General features: G+C 42.4%; 1 long non-coding RNA gene across 1 annotated transcript in view; it reads left to right on the top strand.

Annotated features, from left to right (window-relative positions):
* Nucleotides 1–823: 823 nt before the first annotated feature.
* The window catches only part of LOC141048969 (uncharacterized), a 29,318-nt gene continuing 14,389 nt past the window's right edge, over nucleotides 824–15,752 (top strand). Inside the window, exon 1 of the long non-coding RNA XR_012220221.1 lies at nucleotides 824–946. This is a non-coding gene — a long non-coding RNA (uncharacterized lncRNA). The remainder of the gene's footprint in view (nucleotides 947–15,752) is intronic.

Here is a 15,752-nt window from a genome sequence, read left to right as displayed (position 1 = left end):
TCAATATTTTGCTAAATGTCTCATTTTGAATGCAGTAAGATATGTGCATATGCACCTCATGTTATGCGTTCTGACCACTGGCAGTGCTGGCTTTTCTCTCTTTTTATTGCAAATTGGTTTTGTGGCTGACCACCACTGTTGCCGTGCACGCTGGGTCATGTTCGCCATCTTTTCTGTGTTTATTGTGATTGAGCTATGCTGCTGTGCACACTCACGGCAGCCCCGCCCTGCCCCAGGCTTTATTTATTTTAGCATCAATGTCTGAGCCTGCATTGCCCTTCATCTGTGTTTGCTGGACGGGCAGTGTGTGGAGGTCAAACCTGAGATGTCTGTGTTCAGACCTGGTTGGCCTTCATCTGCACCTGCTCCATCTGGCTGCACGGGAGTGATGCAGTCATGCTTCAGGTATGGATTGTATTTGATATGGTCTTGCTTTTAAAACATTTAGGAGGCCGCAATGGCACAGTGAATAAATACAAATGTAGAGTAGGACCCCCCATATGAGATTGCCTTGGCGTGGCGGGGTGGCTCAATATATTGATCAATATTTTGCTAAATGTCTCATTTTGAATGCAGTAAGATATGTGCATATGCACCTCATGTTATGCGTTCTGACCACTGGCAGTGCTGGCTTTTCTCTCTTTTTATTGCAAATTGGTTTTGTGGCTGACCACCACTGTTGCCGTGCACGCTGGGTCATGTTCGCCATCTTTTCTGTGTTTATTGTGATTGATCTAGGCTGCTGTGCACACTCACGGCAGCCCCGCCCTGCCCCAGGCTTTATTTATTTTAGCATCAATGTCTGAGCCTGCATTGCCCTTCATCTGTGTTTGCTGGACGGGCAGTGTGTGGAGGTCAAACCTGAGATGTCTGTGTTCAGACCTGGTTGGCCTTCATCTGCACCTGCTCCATCTGGCTGCACGGGAGTGATGCAGTCATGCTTCAGGTATGGATTGTATTTGATATGGTCTTGCTTTTAAAACATTTAGGAGGCCGCAATGGCACAGTGAATAAATACAAATGTAGAGTAGGACCCCCCATATGAGATTGCCTTGGCGTGGCGGGGTGGCTCAATATATTGATCAATATTTTGCTAAATGTCTCATTTTGAATGCAGTAAGATATGTGCATATGCACCTCATGTTATGCGTTCTGACCACTGGCAGTGCTGGCTTTTCTCTCTTTTTATAGAAAACTTTCTTTGCCTTAAGTGCAAAACAGTGCAATTAATTTTGTTTATTAAATGCAATCAACTAATTATCAAACGAGGTAGTTCTTAAATACTATCCGCATCCAAGGTGTCTTCTTATGTCCTGAGTGAAAACAGTGGAAGACCCACTCCAAACCTCCAATGTAGGCTTTGGGCGGGCTGCAAGACATGGCTGGTCTTCTCCTGGGACCACATCTTCGGCCACAAATGGGTTTTTGTTCTTTGGTCTGTTAAAGGAATAGAGTGTATCATTCACACTCTTAAAGGGATTATGTAAAACCAATAAGAAGCACCTTAAGGAGTGCTAACTATTTACAAGGAAAGTTTTTGATCATTCACTGTTCATGATCCTATTGTCTCTGTGAAATTTTAACTATTTACAGTCATGCTTACTTGTTCTTACTGCTTCTGTTGCTTCCAGAGCAGTACCTGGGAGCTGCCACTTGATGGCTGTGCAATCACAGGACCATTCCTGTCCACGGGCACATTGCATAGCACCAAGATCATCGATTCCACCACTGGTGTCTGTGTGTCTGGTGTGTACTAGGTTGGTGGGGGTGTCAAGGGCTCCACCAGGGTGTCATCGGCTGCAGCAGTGATGTCGTCGCCTGCTACCTGCATTTCTCCGGCGCCGGACTCCTTCCATTGCGACACCGCTGTTGGTTCCATCTGCAGCTCCTCAACCTCTCCTTCCAAGAGTGCCAGGTCAATAGCAGATGACCGGTTGGAGCCTCTATCTTCCTGTCTGGGGGAGCCTTCTACTTCCACCCCGCGCCCAGCAAGGCTCCGCTCACCGCTCGCCATGGTGTCTTTGGTGCTCTCCCTTCTCTTCCACTTTGTTTCCAGCCACTGGAGCTTTTCCCGCCTCCTCAGGGGGTGGTGCCTTTTTCCTTTGCCGCCGTAACAGGCCAGGAGGTGGACCCCTCTTGCTGTCGGCCATGATGCTGTCACATAGAAGTAAAGGCAGGGGACGTTCATGGTGTTTCACGCCATTGTCTGGGTACCGCCCATGACGGCACACCTCACTGCACACCGCGTGGAACCGCAATGGCAGCCATCTTTACAGTTCAATAAATTCCCTCCTTTGCACATTCTGTTAGGCGCACGGGACCCTTGTTAAAGGGTCGGTTCATCCTGTTTAGCAATTTCACAGTTCAGTACCGTCTCTGGCACATAGGACGCGGTGATACCGGGCTTCGATATCCTATTCGTGACGCCAAGTTGGAGCACCCACCAGGACAGTGGGGTACTCGGTACCGGGCCGCTTCTTAAAGGGGCAGTGTCACAGCGGTAGTGGCCCCGTCCATGGCCCTGGGCATCCAATGAAAGGGGAAATATTTACAAGGGATGAAATACAGAGTTTGTAATACGTGTTCGTGACGCCACCTATGGTATCTGGTCAGAGGTGACCAGCGCTCCAGTGCAGATCCTCTGGGACTGGTGGTGTGATGCAGCAGAGTTGTAATAGCTCTCCACAGGCAGAGCTTTGCCCCAGGGCAGATGCAAGATGTGGAAGATGGTGATGTAGTGTTTGGCAAGAGATGTAGCAGTGCTGAGTAGGTGACGCAGGAAGAATGCAGAAGACACAGATGGGTGCAGTTCCAAAGCTTTACTCACAGTTCTGGTGTGCACAGATGCCCACTTGGTGTTGTGTCCTCCAGGTGAGGAATCCAGCAAACTTCCAGGCAGATGGAGAACACCTTCCAGCACTCTCTTCAGTATGTGCCTTTCCTGGCCATCTCACTATGTTGCTTTCTCACCTCTTCCTACTCAACACCTCACAGTCAGTGTCCCAGGCCAGCAGCCGTGGACCTTGTCAGATAATGTGCACAGTTTGTTTCCTTGCTCCCTTTAGGCTGCCTTTCTGGCAAAGATAACTGTGGTTAGTGGCTGTGGCCCCTAAAGTTGCCACAGCTGTCGGCTTGCTAGCTGAGTCCTGTTGTCCACTCCACTAGGCTAGGGGTCGAGACCCTTCTGCGACCTGATCCCCCCCACCTGACTGTAGTCAGCATGGAACGAGCCCCACGGGTGGCCTCTGGATTTTTTAGACATCACATTTTTTATCAGGGATTCCAAGATTTGCAGTAAGACGCTTTTTAAAGAGGTGGATTCTAATAGTTATGTACATTTTAAGAGTGGACACTACAAAAAATGGCTTTATAATATTCCTCACAATCAGTTCCAAAGGATAAGAAAGAACTGCACTAATGATGAGGATTTTAACACACAATCCGAGGTCCTGAGGGAAAGGTTCCTTACTCAGAGGTATCCCAAAAAACTCATTAGCTCTACATGTGATAATGTTTTTAAAAATTTTAACCAGAATATTCTCCTCAGCAAATCTCTGACTAAACAAAAGAAAGATGATGCTGAACTCTTTAGAACAAATTTTATTACAACCTTCAGTTCACAACAGAACAGGATAAGAGATGTTCTAAATAATTTATGGCCCATCATTAAGAAGGACCCCATACTTAATGGGGTCCTTTCAGACAAACCTGCTATCACCTTCCGAAAGGCCAGGTCATTAAAGAATATTCTGGCTCCAAGTAGACTTCTACCCCAGAAGCCTACTACCCAAACCATTTCATCACCAGGGATTTATAAGTGTCACCGTCCTAATTGTGTTTGCTGTCATACCATTTCACACTGCACGTCTGTTTGTCCACCCCATTACACTTGAAAAATTTCCCCTCAATTTCCACCTCCCTTGTCATTCCTCTCATGTTATATATGTCATTTCCTGTCCTTGTCCCAGATTGTATGTAGGTCGCACTACTACATTGTCGCATGAATTCACACCGTCACAATATCAAAATAGGCTTCCAAAAACATGGACTTTCACGACACTTCGACACCACACATTCGAGAGATCTCAGTAAAGCCACCATTTATCCCATTGATCACATACCAGACCACATCCCTAATAGGTTTCAATCACTATGCAGAAAGGAAGTTTTTTTGGATCTACAAACTCAAATCTATTGAGCCCAATGTTCTTAATATCATCAATGATGTTTTTTATTGATTTTATTTGGACCCTGTATTTTAATATCTTATCTTTTCATTTCCTTTATATCATCATCTTAGTTTTTAAAGAAAAATTATTATTTTTTTTTTATTGTCTTTGACATTAGGTATTTATTTTCATCAATTATTTCTCAAATTTTTTTTTTTTTTTTATTATTAAGTCTCAACACTCAATTTTTAACCATTTTTATATTACCTATTCCATAAAGTTTCTTCTCGTTGTTCTTCTCTTTTCTCCACCTAGAAAAAATATATTTGAGACTAGTTTTAGCTATTTACACATGATTTTAACCATTTTCTTCTTAGTTTTCAGTTTCACATGTAGCATAGTGGACTAATACCATGAGTTATATCCTCTGAGGCAAGTTCTAATCCACCCCTGGACTCGAGAGCCATTTTTTAATCTTTTACCTCGTGATCCCCCCGTGTCTTTTTTTAATCACGTTTTTTATACTAACACTCTTTTTATGGCATCTTAAACATCGTTTTTAATATGGTTGTAATAAAGTTTTTTTGTTTTTTATGATTCATGTATATGTATCCATGCTGACGTGTCACCCCACTATTCTTGGTGCCTCCCCTTTTTTTTTTTTTTTTTTTTTTTTTTTTGGTATACCCCTGCAATGATCTTCTGTAACATGCCCTGATGAAGTGAGCTGGGACTGGATCAGGAAACGCGTTGGCAATAAAGATACCGTGAATTCTACCACAGCAGAGCAGTCTCTTATTGCACTACCAGCCTTCTCTTTGTACCAAGTCCTTGGACCTCGTGCAGACTGCTGCAGCTGTTTTATGTGATTATAGGTGTTGTGACTTTCACAACCCTATCAAGTGAGCCTAACATTTGCTGTGCACTCATCTACTTTCCATACAGACCTACGCATTGGAAGCGCCCTGTCTCCCCCTTTTTCTTTCCACAGCCCGTGCCTATTGGATCCCTTCCCTCTCCATGGAGCTTACTTCAGTCTCTTTCCCTCCCAGCAGCCCCTGCTGACAGGGAGCTGCTGCACAGATCCTCACACTTTCTCCCCTCAGGGAGACTGCTCAAGCTCTAACTCTCTTCTCCCGCTCTGAACCTCCTAGCTCCACCCACCTACCAACACCCTTTCCTTACCCAGCAGGGATTAGATCATCCTCCCTTAGGGTCCATCCAGGGTGCCCTACTGCTATAAGTGTGTGCTGGATGCGGGTGCTAAGGAGTTCTGTGAAGTGCCTCCACCTTACCTGGGAAGTGGGATACCACACCTCTGGGCGAGGTGCAGTACCTCTGTGGTGACTGAACCCTCAGGGGCGCCACAGAAATCCAGGCAACGTAGCAGGAGGGCCCGGGGGATGGTGGAGGTACTGGTGGGGCCTGGAGACATAATTTCTCTCTCCTCTGACATGTATATCATGTCAGAAGAGAGAGAAATTATTTTAATAGAGGGCACACTTTTTTTTACGTGATGGATGTTATTATTTTAATAAAGGCAATCACATGAACAGGGACTGGAAAATCCATCCCTGATCGTGTTGTTCAGGGTCTCAGCTACCCTAGAGATTTTCTGACTTTGGGGGTCCCTATAGGCTTATTCCCAATTATACCTGAGGAACTAAGGCCCCTTAATGGTCACTGTTTGAATGCGTATTGACGGTTGTTAAGGGGCGAAAAGGATTATATCACAGCAGGAGAAAGATGATAGACCTGCTTTTTTGGAATGTTTGGGTCCATTCCCGCTTTACATAGAAAATCATGGGATGGAATACAAGCCTTTAATTCGCTGAATACAAGTGCAACATATTTATTTTCATGAAAGTGAAGGACCAGTTTGACAATAATTTGTGCTGTTAGGCAGACTGTTTTGATTTTTTTTAATTCATGAAATGTTCTTCTTCCCTTATAGCCTATTGTAGCGGACAAACGATGAATTATCTGTCACACTGAACAATAGTCTAGAAATGTTATTTTCCTTGACCAGTTGGTCACTGTGTGATGTGAACTGCTTTTCACTGAGAAAAGTGTGTAATTAGCAGGGAATTTTAAGTGGATGGTGGGTGAGAAATGTCAAAATGCGATAAAATATTCCAAGCTGTGCTTTTATAGAAAACATTTGATAGTTTGGGAAAGAAAAATGTGTGTGCATATATTATGTTTAAAACATGTTTGTAGCTTTTTGTTCATATTAAAAATGCCAACAGAATAATACAGTACAAAAGGTTGGTCAATAGAACACCATAGTAGAGTTGTAAATTGCCATAATACTAAGAATTGCATCTTAAAGAGAACCTGTTATCAGGATTATGTATATTAAACTATTAAACTAGCTAAGGCCATAATGACTCTGTTAGGGCTCGCTCACACTAGCGCATAACACGGCTGAGTGCTATGCGATGTTTTATCGGATAGCACTCGGCCCAATGTTATATTAAAGGGCAATGCAGATCAGTAATTTTGTTATGCAAATTGGACCACACTCACCGATACAAGTCTATGACTGCGTATAAAATATCAGACTACACTCAGATGTCATCCAAGTGCAGACCAATGTACGCAGACACAGATAATGGAGAATATAGAGAAACTAAGTTATTCTCCTCTGTAACTGTGCAGCAATTCTCTCATGCAAGTGAATCGGATCACAGTAAGATGACACTCAGCTCAAACTCTTACAGAGTTTGAGCCAAGTATCATTAGAATAAAGGGCCCAATTCTCTTGCATGAGAGAATCTACTCTAGTGTGAGAGAGCCCTTATACTAATTTGATGAATACATACAGTGAAGAAATCCGTAGTCTGGCTGTTTTAAAATCATCATTAGAAGTTTTGGTCTCCGTGCATAGGGCAGGACTGTAGCTAGGGTCTTCGACTCTGCCGCTGCCCTTCGGCTGCCTCTGGTGTCGTTAGCCTCTTCCTTATTTAAATTTTGCGCCTGCGCAATCTTAGCCGTGGGTGGTGCTTGCACAGAATTATTTTGTGGTGGGCCTCAGTAAAATGGCGGCACTAGCAGTGCATGAGGAGATTGATCTCCTGGCAGTCTTCAGCAATATGGTGGTGGCGCATGTGCAGATTGCGCCAAGATCTCAATCTGCGCGTGTGCTAGCACCACCCATGGAGAGAACACCACAGGAGCAAAATTTAAACAAGAGGGTAAAGACCCAATCCACAAACCCGCCACAAAGACCCAAACTTCTAATGATGATTTTAAAACAACCAGGCTATGGATTTCTTCACTGAATGCATTTGTTAAATCAGTATAGCAGTCCTATTATGGACATACCTTTAGTTTAATATACATAGCCTTGATGACAGGTTTTCTGCAATAATTTTTTTTCTTCTCCAACAGATGAGATGTAATTCGGACCTCTCGACTAATTTACATCCACCTCCATTCCCTTCTACCTAGTTTTTCTATGTACCTCACTGAGAATATCTGTCATTTCTGATTCTGTATATCTGCATATATTAAATTAGAGGCAAAATGGAATTAGAAAGAGAGGGTCCATTTTTTTCTACAAACTGACTTTCTTGTCCATGGGCTCTGTCTGGTATTGCAGCTCTCATGAATGTGCCACAATCTGCTGGGACCTCTGGTACATCTAGGATTAGAAGATTGCAGTGATTATCTGAGCACAGGTCCTCTTTAAATCTACACGTCCATTCAAGAGTTAACAGGTTTCTTGTGGTATGGAAAGGGTTTAGAGTTCTTTGTTGTCTATTGGCTGTGCTGCTTATAAGAACCACACCCTTCCATTATATAAACCTGTCTCTGGCTTCCCTCCATGCGAGCAATAGAATCTTCATTCTGTTCCTGGCTTCATTGAAGAAAGTGGTCGGGGGAGTCGCTTTTAGTTATTTTGAGATTGTTGCATGCAGTTTGTTATGAATACCTCTATCCTCACCTTTTGGCTTTTTCATGTTGCTTTTCTGCCTCTTTACTGTGCACTCATTTCCCCTTTGTAATTTATCTTGTGTGTCTGCCACTTGATTACGCCTTGTTTTCCACCTGTCTGTCCAGCCTGTGTTTACTCTTTCACTCTTGCCCTTTTCCTCCCATGGGGATAGGGTGGGAGCCGCTTAGGATTTTGTAGGAACAACCGAGGCATCTCCACCTTCAGTGGTAACCCTGGGGTTAGGGATAGGCTAGGACTCCATTAGATTAAGGGACAGTATAGGGTCTTTCTGCCTCAGCTTTCCTGCAGTGATAGTGGGACATTAATAGCTCACCACATATTTTTTCAACATTAATCTGGTTGCGAAGCTGTCAAAACAAATGCAAACTCTGTCTTTGAAGGTGACAGATCTGCAGTATTTAGTTGTACATCAACAACAGCAAACTGCGGGTCTGGGAGTCTCAACAATCATCCAAACTCAGCCTCAACCCAAGGTGGACCTCTAGGACCAGTTCTCTGGGGGGCGGGATAAGTTGATGGTTTTTAGGGAAGCCTGTAAACTGTATTTCAGGCTACATCCTCATTCCACTGCGAGTTAGGAACAAATGGGTGGGGATTGTTGTCTCCCAGCTTCAAAGGAATCTCCAGTTCTGGGCCTTTTCTCTTCCAGCAGACTCCCAGTCTCTCCGGTCAGTAGATTAGTTTTTTGAGCCTTAGGCCTCGTTTATAATGATCCTGACTGAGTCTCCCTAGCTGAGTCTAAGCTACACAAGTTGCAGAAGGCAGCTTGGCCAGTTTTGTTCTGAGTTCCAGAGAATGGCCACTGGCACCAGGTGGAATGATCTGGGCCTCAGAAACCAGTTTTGTCAGGGCCTGTCAGAAGGCTAAAGGACGCTTTGGTCCTGTATGAAACTCCTGAGTACTTGGAGGCTGCCATGGCCTTAGTTATCCATATTGACAGACTGTACTCCCTTTGGGGGGACAGCTCCCCCATGAGTACTGATGAACCTATATAGTTGGGGAAGACCTCAGTTCGGTCTGAAACTCCTGCGTTCTGCCGCAGAATGGGGGTTTGTTTCTTTTGTGGTCAGAGGGATCACTTCACTGGGGTCTGTCCTTCTGCAGTTAAACTAAAAAAAAAACAGCGGAAAATGTTGATCCCAGGTTGGGTGGAGGAACATTAAGTTTGAAGGTTCCTTCCCAGAAAATTTATCCCAGGTTCATTGGTCTGTATAAGATAACTGCTGTCAATAAACTGGTGGCTTTTTTCTTGAGTTTCCACTAGCTCTTAAGATCAACAATGTTTTTTTACAGGTCATTGCCATTATCTTTACCGCCACCTCCAGTTATGGTAAATGGCAATTTAGGATTTAAGGTTGCTAGAATTGTCAACTCTCGTCTTGTATGTTGCTCCCTCCAGTACCTGGTGCACTGGAAATGCTATGGTCCAAAGGAGAGAACATGGGTACCTGCATCCGAAGTTAATGCTGGTAGATTAACTTGTGCCTTTTATATAGCACATTCGGATAAACCAGGTCCTAAGGCCCCTCGTAGAAGGGGGGTACTGTCTTGAATGTGCTGCACTCTGCTGGGGCCTATGGTACATCTGAGATTAGAAGATCGCAGCGATTAGCTGAGCACAGGTCCTCTATAATCTATATGACCATTCATGAATTAACAGGTTTCTTGTGTCATGAAAAGCTTTTAGATTTCCTTGTTGTCTATTGGCTGTGCTGCTTATTGGAACCACACCCTTCCATTATATAAGCCTTTGCCTGACTTCCCACCATGCGAGCAATAGTATCTTTATTTTGTTCCTGTGGCATTGGAGAAAGTGGTCTAGGGAGTGGTCTGTAGAAGCGCAGAGAGGTATGAGACCCAAGTATCTACACCTTCAGGTAAGACTAGGACTCCCCTAGATAAAGGGACAGTATAGGGTCTCTCTGTCTCAGCTTTCCTACAGTCACAGCATGACAGCACCTTAGATGCACGCAAGAAATGTGATTGAGCTGAAATACTATGTAAAAGTTGATTATCAAGAGTTGCACGTTTTCTTGAAAAAATTAAGAATAAGTCCCCTTTAGGAAAATGTATGGTTGGTGTGGTTTTCTTCATGCCATTCAATTTCTAAACTGGTAAATGTAAAAGCCTTTCAGCATATGTATAATTGCTTTGAGATGAACTGGGTCTTGATAAATCCAAAGGCTTTTTATATATTTCTTCTTGTTCATCTTTTTTAAGGTGCCTTTCATATATCAGTTATGCCTCTTTCAGGCATCCATAAATCATAGTTTACACTTGTTTTATGCCATTTGTTCTATTGTTTGATGCATGGGACTGTATAGGCATTCAGTGGCATACAATGGTGATGCAATCCTGTTGTTTTAACCCCTTTCCGACATCAGGCATAATAGTACGCCGATTTCGGTCTACCCCTGATCTATACAGCTGACAGGCGCCCGCAACAGCCTCAGGTGGAATCCCCCCCCCCATCAGTGACCTTGTCACATGATCGCAGGTCACCAATGGGTCGGCATGACAACCCGAGGTCTCCAGCAGACCTCTATGGTTCTCATAGCCGGATTTCTATGAGTGCCGCCCAGTGGTTGGCGTTCATAGCAAGTGAGTATTTCTGCTACATACAGGCGATCTGATCATCGCCTGTATGTAGCAGAACCGATCAGACAACTGCAGCTTCCAGTTTCCCATGGAAACTATTGAAGCATGCAGAAAGTAAAAAAATTTTTTTTAGAAATATTTTAAAAAATTAAAAAAATAAAAGTTCAAATCACCCCCCCCTTTTGTCCCATTCAAAATTAAACAATAAAAAAATCAAACATACACATATTTGGTATTGCCACGTTCACAATCACGCAATACAGCAATATAAAAAAAATTAACCCGACCGTTAAATGGCATAACGAGAAAAAAAAAAAAATCAAAATCTGGACATGTTTGGGGTCTATAAACTCATAATGACCTGGCGAATCATAATGGCAGGTCAGTTATAGCATGTAGTGAACATGGTAAAATAACAACTGTGGAATTGCACTTTTTTTTTTGCAATTTCACCGCACTTGGAATTTTTGTCCTGTTTTAGAGTACACGATATGTTAATACAAAGTGCAAAAACAAGTCCTCACATAGCCGTTTTGAACAAAAAATAAAAAAGTTATGGCTCTAGGAAGAAGGGGAGCAAAAAGCGAAAACGCAATAACAAAAATACCTCTTGAGAGTGTTAAAAACATTCTCCGTGTGCTGTATGATTTTTTTTTTAACTCCTTTGCATGTTTATGGTATGCCATGCTGCAGAAAAATGTGTATATCAAGATTTATTTATACCCTTTTGCTTATGTCTGGTCAATGGGACCCTGGGAGTCATTCCGTAAGAAGGCCAAATGTAGTTTAGTAGTATGAACAGTGTCTTTAGAGATTACCGCATTACTGGCGATAAAGCATCTGGATGGTGTAAAGTATATCACTATCAGCAATAAAAACAGATTATAATATACAGAAAGTTATAATAATCAATTGCAACTCCTGTAAATGAAAATAAGACAGGTGACCCCAGTATAAGTTTGGCATTGGGACCTATAGCTACTTGCTAAGCTCCTGCATGTATTATATTTACTGTGGCTTACGAGAGTGTATGGAAGTGTAAATACATAAGAGAGCCATGTCTTATTCAATAATTTAATTTTATATTCTCTTCTGTTAAAAAATGTTGTAACTAAATATGTTGCATGTATAATTAGAAATGTATACCATCTGGTAAAATTAACCTATTGAAAAGAATCAAGTTTCCTCATCAGATGAATCTTGCGAAACATAAAACAGTTAAAATGTAAAGAAATAAAGTTCTCACTGTTCTCAATTGAGTTTCAGAACAATTTAAAAAAAGTTTAAAAAAAAGTAATGTGAAAAAAACAAAATACTTAAGTATGTTGTTTTGCATAATGCTGTGGGATTACATTTTATATTTCTTTCTAGAGTTTTTTTTTTTTACCTTGTCTGGGTTTCTGAAAATAGATTCCATACAAAATTAATATTATGCATTCACTTAAGAATTATATCAACTAATGAAAGGGAGTCTATCACCAGGTTTTTTCTAAGTAATCTGAGAGCACCATGATGCAGTGGAAGAAAGCCTGATTCCAGTGATTGGCCACTTATTGGGCTGTGCTTTGTGGTTTCAATACAATCAGTGTTTTATCAGCAGGAGATTATCACAACAGGACACCTAGCTACATGTATCTTAAGGGGGTTTTACACATAGCGATATCGCTAAAACGTCACTGGTTTTGTGACGTTATAGCGATATCGCTATGTGTGATACTTACCTCCGACCGGCTCCCCCGCTGTCCATCGCTGATCGCGCGAGATTGGGTGGCTCCATTTCTCGTCGTCTGCTTCCTGCTGTGACGACGAGCGACGCTTGGAGGCGGGCGGGAGGACGTCAGGATCGCTGTGTGTGAAAGGTGAGTATCGTGCGCTGCGTCGCTGCTGCATCGCTGTGAGATCTTTCTGTGTGGAAGCTCACTAGCGATCATTTAGCGATGCACCAGCGATCCTGACCGGGTCGGATCGCTGGTGCATTGCTAAATGTAAAAGGGCCTTTAGTCCAACCATGGCCCCAGCAATGAATAGCAGTATCTGTTAGTATGCAATGTATATGCACTGCTCAAAAAATAAAAGGAACACTAAAATACACATACTAGATGTCACTGAATGAAATATTCCAGTTGCAAATCTTTTTATTCATTACATAGTGGAATGTGCTGAGAACAACAAAACTTAAAAATTATCAATGTAAATCAAAATTAAAATCCCATGGAGGTTTGGACTTGGAATGTTACTTAAAATCAAAGTAGTAAAACAAATTCCAGGTTGATCCAACTTCAGTTGAAATGCCTCAATACAGGGAAATGATGCTCAGTAGTGTTTGTGTGTGTGACCTCCACGTGCCTGTATGACATCCCTACAATGCCTGGGCATGGTCCTGATGAGGCGGCAGATGTTATCCTGAGGGATCTCCACCCAGACCTGGATTAAAGCATCAGTCAACTCCTGGACAGTCTGTGGTGCAATGTGGTTTTGGCAGATGGAACAAGACATGATGTCCCAGATGATCTTAATTGGATTCAGGTCTGGGGAATAGGCAGGCCAGTCCATAGCATCAATGCCTTCATCATGCAGAAACTGTTGACACTTCAGCCATATGAGGCCTAGTACTGTCATACATCAGAAGGAACCCAGGGCCCACTGCACCAGCATATGGTCTCACAATGGGTCTGAGGATCTCATCCCGGTAGCTAATGGCAGTCAGGGTACCTCTGGTCAGCACATAGAGGGCTGTGCGGTCATCCAAAGAAATACCTCCCCACACCATTATTGACCCACTGCCAAACCAATCATGCTGGAGGATGTTGCAGGCAGCAGAACTTTTTTCATGGTGTCTCAAGACTCTGTCTCGTCTGTCACATGTGCTCACTGTGAACCTGCTCTCATCCGTGAAGAGCACAGGGCGCCAAGATCGAATCTACCAATCTTGGTGTTCTCTGGCAAATGCCAATTGCCCTGCACGGTATTGGACTGTAAGCACAACAGCTATGTGTGGACATCGGGCCCTCATACCACACATTGTGTTGTTTAAGTGTTCCCTTTATTTTTTTGAGCAGTGAAGAAAGATGCTAATCAGGAGTCTGGATGAGGTTATCCTCACCCATCCCTTGTAGATTGTGAGCCCTCGTGGGCAGGGTCCTCTCTCATCCTGTACCAGTCGTGACTTCTATTGTTTAAGATTACTGTACTTGTATGTATTATGTATACCCCTCCTCACATGTAAAGCGCCATGGAATAAGTGGCGCTATAATAATAAATAATAATAATAATAATACACAATGCAACAACTGAGCTTTGATAAATGTGTAATAGAGAAAACTATGATTCTATCGTAACTGCTGCATCCAGTAAACTAAGTAACAAATTGCTGGAATCAGGCTCTCTGTCCTTACCTCATTCTGCTTTTGGATTACATAGCAAAACATGCTGACAGATTTCCTTTACGTTTACGGTGGAAGAAAGCAAACCAAACATGAGGCTCCAGTTTAATAATGCACTCCTTGGCTTGGTATGGTGTTAGGAATGGTATCTCTTGACCTGGATGATTGAACGGCAAAGTGTTGAAATATTATATAACTTTACTGTGCACTAGCAAATTCTCTGATAACATAATGAAAATAGTGGTGTGTATTGAAGAGGATAAAGAGGAACACTTTGGTGTTTCAAACCACAACTTCAACATTTCTTTTTCTTCCTAACTTCTTCTTTATCAAGACTTCTTTCTTATTTGAGACGTCAAATGCAATTTTGCATTAAAACCAGAATTGCCCATTTGGGAGTTTCAGCTCCTTCTTTGAACTCACATTTCCCTTTACATCACTATCATTTCAGCCTCAGTCCAGGTCTGCCACCTATAGCTCTGTGCTCTCTCCTCACCAACTGACTCTCCTTTTGTACTGCCCACATCCTTTGTTTCCACTTTGATGCTTCCTTCACCTCTTCAACAATCCTTGTCTTATATTTTTCACCACTCTCCATTATCAATTATTAACTTGGCTCTATGTATTAGTGCTCCCCTTCTCTTCCATATTTTATCTTTCTACCGAGTTCTAATCCCGCTTCCCTTACACATTGCTTTTATTCATTCCTAATCACCTTTTGAGCAATTTTCCTTTATTGATATTTCTAATTCTTAATTTTCTTATTTATACACACTTTCACTTTTTTTGTTAAGTGTTTTATCAACTCGAAACACGTAATTGACGTTAACCCCTTTATGACCGGATGTACTTTAGTTTTTGCGTTTTTGTTTTTTTCTCCCCTTCCATTCCAGAGACATAATTTTTTTATTTTTTGATCAAAATGGAAATGTGAGAGCTTTTTTTTCGCGGGAGGAGTTGTACTTTTGAATAACATCATTAGTTTTAACATATTGTATACTGGTTAACGGGAAAAAAATTTCAAGTAAATTGAAATTGCAAAAAAAAATGCAATTTCACAGTTGTGGTTTTTTTTTACCATGTTCACTAAGGCCTGTTTCACACTTCAGTTGTTTGACGTCAGTCAAAATCCGCCATTTTTAGAAAAAGACGGATCCGCCATTTTTATTGGCGGATCCGCCTTTTTTCTCATAGACTTGCATTAGCGGCAGATTTTGACGGATGTCATCCATTGCATCCATTTTTTGATGGATCCGTCATGATTTTGGCATCCGCTGTCTGGGGTGGACGGACAAACTAAACTTTTTCGTCTGCGTTAAAACAGCAGATAGCAATGGATCTGTCGCTGTCCGCCATGCATTATAATGGACGCCTATGGGTGATGGATCCGTTGCAAACCGCTAATTGACGGAATCCACCAACGGATTCCGCTTTTTTAAACTGAGCATGCCCGGAAGAATTTCCTTTCATGAAATTTAACCCCAAGACTTGTCCTGGCAGAAAAAATCTCTCTCTCTTTCTTTCTCTTTCTCTCTCTTTCTTTCTCTCTCTCTCTATCTCTCTCTTTCTCTCTCTCTATCTATCTCTTCCTCTCTCTCTTTCTCTCTCTTTTTCTCTCTCGTGAAACAGGCCTTAATGCTA

Source organism: Dendrobates tinctorius, unplaced genomic scaffold, assembly GCF_039654945.1.
Source record: "Dendrobates tinctorius isolate UK_male_01 unplaced genomic scaffold, ASM3965494v1 ptg000139l, whole genome shotgun sequence".
Taxonomy (NCBI): domain Eukaryota; kingdom Metazoa; phylum Chordata; class Amphibia; order Anura; family Dendrobatidae; genus Dendrobates; species Dendrobates tinctorius.
The sequence above is the reverse complement of the archived record's forward strand: the minus strand, read 5'-3'. Positions and strand labels throughout refer to the sequence as shown.